Consider the following 7,205-nt stretch of genomic DNA (forward strand, 5'->3'; position numbering starts at 1 on the left):
ATTGGCATCTATAGGAACTCAGAATCCAGATAGTGTTACTGACTCTCCTAGTTAAGTATGTTGATTCTTGAACACAGCTACTTTATGAGTCTTGGCCGTGGCCCTAAGCACTTTGTTTTCCAGTATTACCACCGGATACATAAATGCCACAGACACATAATTGGGTGAACCTTTTCAGATTGTGACTCAGCTTTGTTAGAGTCCCCAATTAGAGGTGTCCAGGGTTCTTAAGCACACTCTTCTTTTTGCTTTGGACCTCGACTTTAACCGCTCAGTCTCAAGTTTTCACTTGACACCTTCACGCCACAAGCACATGGTTAGGGACAGCTTGGTTTAGCCACTTAGGCCAGGATTTTATTCCTGTGGGCCCTCCTATCCACTGATGCTCAAAGCCTTGGATCCTTTTTATCACCCTTGCCTTTTGGTTTAAAGGGTATTGGCTTTTTCTGCTTGCTTTTTCTCTTCTTCTTTTTTTTTTCGCCTCTTTTTTTTTTCTGCAAGCTTTTCACTGCTTTTTCTTGCTTCAAGAATCAATTTTATGATTTTTCAGATCATCAGATAACATTTCTCTTTTTCCTTTCATTCTTTCAAGATCCAACAATTTTAACATTCATAAACAATCAAATTAAAAAATATGCACTGTTCAAGCATTCATTCAGAAAAACAATAGCATTGCCACCACATCAAAATAATTAAACTGTTTTAAAATTCAAAATTAATGTACTTCTTTTTCTTTTTCAATTAAAAACATTTTTCATTTAAGAAAGGTGATGGATTCATTTTCATAGCTTTAAGGCATAGACACTTAGACACTAATGATCATGTAATAAAGACACAAACATAAATAGACATAAAGCACAATTTTCAAAAAACAGGAAAATAAAGAACAAGGAAGTTAAAGAACGGGTCCACCTTAGTGATGACGGCTTGTTCTTCCTCTTGAAGATCTTATGGAGTGCTTGAGCTCCTCAATGTCTCTTCCTTGCCTTTGTTGCTCCTCTCTCATGATTCTTTGATCTTCTCTAATTTCATGGACGAGGATGGAATGTTCTTGGTGCTCCACCCTTAGTTGTCCCATGTTGGAACTTAATTCTCCTAGGGAGGTGTTGATTTGCTCCCAATAGTTTTGTGGAGGAAGATGCATCCCTTGAGGTATCTCAGGGATTTTATGATGAGGAAATTCCTCATGCTCTTGTCCATGAGTGGGATCTCTTGTTTGTTCCATCCTTTTTTTAGTGATGGGCTTATCCTCATCAATGAGGATGTCTTCCTCTATGTCAATTCCAGCCGAATTGCAGAGGTGACAAATGAGATGAGGGAAGGCTAACCTTGCCATAGTGGAGGACTTGTCTGCCACCTTGTAGAGTTCTTGGGATATAACCTCATGAACTTCCACTTCCTCTCTAATCATGATGCTATGTATCATGATAGCCCGGTCTATAGTAGCTTCGGACCGGTTGCTAGTGGGAATGATTGAGCGTTGGATGAACTCCAACCATCCCCTAGCCACGGGCTTGAGGTCATGCCTTCTTAGTTGAACCGGCTTTCCTCTTGAATCTCTCTTCCATTGAGTGCCCTCTTCACATATGTCCATGAGGACTTAGTCCAACCTTTGATCAAAGTTGACCCTTCTAGTGTAGGGGTGTGCATCTCCTTGCATCATAGGCAAGTTGAATGCCAACCTTACATTTTCTGGACTGAAATCTAAGTATTTCCCTCGGACCATTGTAAGCCAATTCTTAGGGTCCGGGTTCACACTTTGATCATGGTTCTTGGTGATCCATGCATTAGCATAGAACTCTTGAACCATTAAGATCCCGACTTGTTGAATGGGGTTGGTAATAACTTCCCAACCTCTTCTTCGGATCTCATGTCGGATTTCCGGATATTCACTCTTTTTTGAGTTTAAAAGGGACCTCGGGGATCACCTTCTTCATGGCCACAACTTCATAGAAGTGGTCTTGATGCACCCTTGAGAGGAATCTCTCCATCGACCATGACTCGAAGGTGGAAGCTTTTACCTTCCCTTTCCTCTTTCTAGAGGTTTCTCCGGCCTTAGGTGCCATAAATGGTTATGGAAAAACAAAAAGCAACGCTTTTACCACACCAAACTTAGAAGGTTTGCTCGTCCTCGAGCAAAAGAAGAAAGAGAAGAGTAGAAGAAGAAGAAGAAAAATAGAGGAGGCTTTGTGATTCGGCTAGTATGGGTGGGTTTGGGAGGGGAAGTGGTTTGAATTTGGATGGTGAGGTAGGTGGGCTTTTATGAAGGATGCATGTAAGTGGTGAAGAGAATGGTGGGATTTGATAGGTGAGGGGTTTTTTTGGGGAAGAGGTATTGAGGTGATTGGTGAATGGGTGAAGAAGAGAGAGAGAGGTGGGGTAGGTGGGGATCTTGTGGGGTCCACAGATCCTGAGGTGTCAAGGATAGCTTATCCCTGCACCGAGTGGCATGCAAAAACGCCCTTTCTGCCAATTCTGGTGTTAAACGCCGGGCTGCTGCCCTTTTCTGGCATTTAACGCCAGCTCCGTGCCCATTCCTGGCGTTAAACGCCAGTCTGGTGCCCCTTTCTAGCGTTAAACACCCAGAATGATGCCAGACTGGGCGTTAAACGCCCATTTGCTGCCCTTACTGGCGTTTAAACGCCAGCAAGCTTTTCCTCCAGGGTGTGCTATTTTTTTCTCTGTTTTTCATTCTGTTTTTGCTTTTTCAATTATTTTTGTGACTTTAGATGATCATCAACCTACAGAAAATATAAAATAACAATGGAAAATAGATAAATATAACATTGGGTTGCCTCCTAACAAATGCTTCTTTAATGTCAGTAGCTTGACAGTGAGCTCTCATGGAGCCTCACAGATGTTCAGAGCAATGTTGGAACCTCCCAACACCAAACTTAGAGTTTGAATGTGGGGGTTCGACACCAAACTTAGAGTTTGGTTGTGGCCTCCCAACACCAAACTTAGAGTTTGACTGTGGGGGCTCTGTTTGACTCTGTTTTGAGAGAAGCTCTTCATGCTTCCTCTCCATGGTTACAGAGGGATATCCTTGAGCCTTAAACACAAGGGATTCTTCATTCACTTAAATGATCAATTCTCCTCTGTCATCATCAATCACAGCCTTTGCTGTGGCTAGGAAGGGTCTGCTAAGGATGATAGATTCATCCATGCACTTCCCAGTCTCTAGGACTATGAAATCAGCAGGGATGTGGTGGTCTCCAACCTTTACCAAGACATCCTCTACAAGTCCATAAGCCTGTTTCTTTGAATTGTCTGCCATCTCTAATGAGATTCTTGCAGCTTATACCTCAATGATCCCTAGCTTTTCCATTACAGAGAGAGGCATAAGGTTTATGCTTGACCCTAGGTCACACAGAGCCTTCTCAAAGGTCATGGTGCCTATGGTACAAGGGATTGAGAACTTTCCAGGGTCCTGTCTCTTTTGAGGTAATCTCTGCCTAGTCAAGTCATCCAGTTCTTTGATGAGCAATGGAGGTTCATTCTCCCTAGTCTCATTACCAAATAACTTGTCATTTAGCTTCATGATTGCTCCAAGGTACTTAGCAACTTGCTCTTTATAACATCTTCATCCTCTTCAGAGGAAGAATACTCATCAGAGCTCATGAATGGCAGAAGTAAATCCAATGGAATCTCTATTATCTCATTATGAGCCTCAGATTCCCATGGTTCCTCATTAGGGAACTCATTGGAGGCCAGTGGACGTCCATTGAGGTCTTCCTCAGTGGCAATCACTGCCTCTTCCTCCTCTCCAAATTCGGCCATGTTGATTGTGTTTATGGCCTTGCACTCTCCTTTTGGGTTCTCTTCTGTATTGCTTGGAAGAGTACTAGGAGGGAGTTCAGTAACTTTCTTGCTCAGCTGACCCACTTGTGCCTCCAAATTTCTAATGGAGGACCTTGTTTCAGTCATGAAACTTTGAGTGGTTTTAATTAGATCAGAGACCATGGTTGCTAAGTCAGAGTGGCTCTGCCTAGAATTCTCTGTCTGTTGCTGAGAAGATGATGGAAAAGGCTTGCCATTGCTAAACCTATTTCTTCCACCATTATTGTTCTTGAAACCTTGTTGAGGTCTCTGTTGATCCTTCCATGAGAGATTTGGATGATTTCTCCATGAAGGATTGTAGGTGTTTCCATAGGGTTCTCCCATGTAATTCACCTCTTCCATAGATGGGTTCTCAGGATCATAAGCTTCTTCTTCAAATGAAGCATCCTTAGTACTGCCTGGTGCAGCTTGCATTCCAGACAGGCTTTGAGAAATCATATTGACTTGATGAGTCAATATTTTGTTCTGAGCCAATATGGCATTCAGAGTGTCAATCTCAAGAACTCTTTTCTTCTGACTTGTCCCATTATTCACAGGATTCCTTTCAGAGGTGTACATGAATTGGTTATTTGCAACCATTTCAATGAGTTCTTGAGCTTCTGCAGGCGTCTTCTTTAGATGAAGAGATCCTCCAGCAGAGCTATCCAATGACATCTTGGATAGTTCAGACAGACCATCATAGAAGATTCCTATGATGTTCCATTCTGAAAGCATGTCAGAAGGGCACCTTCTGATCAATTGCTTGTATCTCTCCCAAGCTTCATAGAGGGACTCACCATCCTTCTGTCTAAAGGTTTGGACTTCCACTCTAAGCTTGCTCAATTTTTGAGGTGGAAAGAACTTTGCCAAGAAGGCATTGACTAGCTTTTCCCAAGAGTTCAGGCTTTCTTTAGGTTGTGAATCCAACCATGTCCTAGCTCTGTCTCTTACAGTAAAAGGAAAAAGTATAAGTCTGTAGATCTCAAGGTCAACCCCATTGGTCTTGACAGTGTCACAGATTTGCAAGAATTCAGCTAAGAACGGATGAGGATCTTCCAATGGAAGTCCATGAAACTTGCAATTCTGTTGTATTAGAGAAACTAATTGAGGCTTAAGCTCAAAATTGTTTGCTCCAATGGCAGGGATTGAGATGCTTCTCCCATAGAAATCAGGAGTAGGTGCAGTAAAGCCACCAAGCACCTTCCTTGCATTGTTGGCATTGTTGTTGTTTTTGGCTGCCATGTCTTCTTCTAGTTTGAAGATTTCTGTTAGGTCCTCTACAGAAAGTTGTGCCTTAGCTTCTCTTAGCTTTCGCTTTAAGGTCCTTTCAGATTCAGGATCAGCCTCAACAAGAATGCCTTTGTCTTTGCTCCTGCTCATATGAAAGAGAAGAGAGCAAGAAAATATGGAATCCTCTATGTCACAGTATAGAGATTCCTTAAGGTGTCAGAGGAAAAGAAGAATAGAAGGAGGAGGTAGAAGAATTCGAACTTATCAAGAGAGATAAAATTCAAATTATTGATAATGGAGGAGTGTTAGTCCTTAGATAGAAGGATGTGAGAAGAGGGGAAGAATTTTCGAAAATAAATTAAAAAGATTTTGAAATAATTAAAAGAAAATTTTGAAAACTTGATGAATGATTTTCGAAATTTGAAGTTGGAAAAGAAATAAAGTGATTTTTTAAAAAGATTTTGAATTTAGAATTCAAAAAGATATGATTAAAAATTAAATTTTGAAAAAGATGTGATTAAGAAGATATGATTGAAAAGTTATGGTTTTAAAAAGATATGATTGAAAAACAATTTTAAAAAGATTTGATTTTTTAAAATTAATTACTTGGCTAACAAGAAAAGATATGATTCAAACATTAAACCTTTCTCAGTAGAAAAGGCAACATACTTGAAATTTTTGAATCAAATCATTAATTGTTAGCAAGTATTTTTGAAAATGGAAAGAAATTGATTTTGAAAATATATGATTGAAAAGATATGATTTGAAAAAGATTTGATTTTGAAAAATTTTGAAAACTAAAAAAAAATGTGCATTAAAAACAAAATCTTCCCTCTTGTGTCATCCTGGCGTTAAACGCCCAGAATGATGCCCATTCTGGTGTTTAACGCCCAAATCTCTACCTTTTTGGGCGTTAAACGCCCAGTCAGGTACCCTGGCTGGCGTTTAAATGCCAGTTTCCCTTCTTCACTGGGCGTTTTGAACGCCCAGCTTTTTCTGTTTGATTCCTCTGCTGACTATTCTGAATCTTCAATTCTCTGTATTATTGACTTGAAAAGACATAGTTTTGAAAATATTTTTGGATTTTTGATGATGAGAAACAATAAAAATGCAACTAAGATCGAATAAACAATGCAAGCAGGACACCAAACTTAAAAATTTTCATATAGGAGACACTAACAAATTGAGAATGCATATGAGAAACAACAAAACACACTAAACAAGAGAATTTAAAGATCAGAGCAAGGAAATCATCAAGAACAACTTGAAGATAAATGAAGACACATGCATGTAATTTTCAAAAAAATGCAAGAAAAATAGAAACATGCAATTGACACCAAACTTAAAAATTAATACTAGACTCAAACAAGAAACATAAAATATTTTTGATTTTTGTGATTTTCGAAACTTGAGTGGAAAAGAAAATAGATGGGATTCAAAATTTTTAATAAGAATTCCAAGAATTATTGCAATGCTAGTCTAAGACTCCGGTCCAAGAATTAGACATAGCTTACTAGCCAGCCAAGCTTTCAATGAAAGCTCCGGTCTAAAACACTAGACATGGCCAATGGCCAGCCAAGCTTTAGCAGATCATTGCTAACAACAGCAAAATTGATAGAAATCAACAAGCTCTTGTGATGATAATTTGAAATCTCGGTCCAATAAGATTAGACATGGCTTCACAGCCAGCCAGACTTCAACAGATCATCATGAAACTCTAGAATTCATTCTTAAAAACTCTGAAGAACAAAATAGAAAATCTTTTTGTATTTTTGAAAAAAATTTTTTCGAAAAATAAAAAGAAAAAGTACCTAATCTAAGCAACAAGATGAACCGTCAGTTGTCCAAACTCGAACAATCCCCGGCAACGGCGCCAAGAACTTGGTATGGCGAAATTGTGATAATCAATGGCGCCATCAACATGGAACGCACAATTGTAATCTCAACTCTTTATCACAACTTCGCACAACTAACCAGCAAGTGCACTGGGTCGTCCAAGTAATAAACCTTACGCGAGTAAGGGTCGATCCCACGGAGATTGTTGGTATGAAGAAACCTATGGTCATCTTGTAAATCTCAGTCAGGCGGATTCAAACGGTTATGGATGATGAATGATTAAAAGAAAAATAAAACATAAAATAAAGATAGAGATACTT

The 7,205-nt window shown here is 39.4% G+C and overlaps 1 non-coding gene across 1 annotated transcript; it reads left to right on the forward strand.

The window, feature by feature from the left end:
- Positions 1 to 4,548: 4,548 nt before the first annotated feature.
- On the forward strand, positions 4,549 to 4,656 carry LOC112746558 (small nucleolar RNA R71). The gene has a single exon (XR_003174437.1). It is a non-coding gene; the product is annotated as a small nucleolar RNA R71 (small nucleolar RNA).
- Positions 4,657 to 7,205: the final 2,549 nt, after the last annotated feature.

Source organism: Arachis hypogaea, chromosome 14 (genome assembly GCF_003086295.3).
Source record: "Arachis hypogaea cultivar Tifrunner chromosome 14, arahy.Tifrunner.gnm2.J5K5, whole genome shotgun sequence".
Classification (NCBI taxonomy): domain Eukaryota; kingdom Viridiplantae; phylum Streptophyta; class Magnoliopsida; order Fabales; family Fabaceae; genus Arachis; species Arachis hypogaea.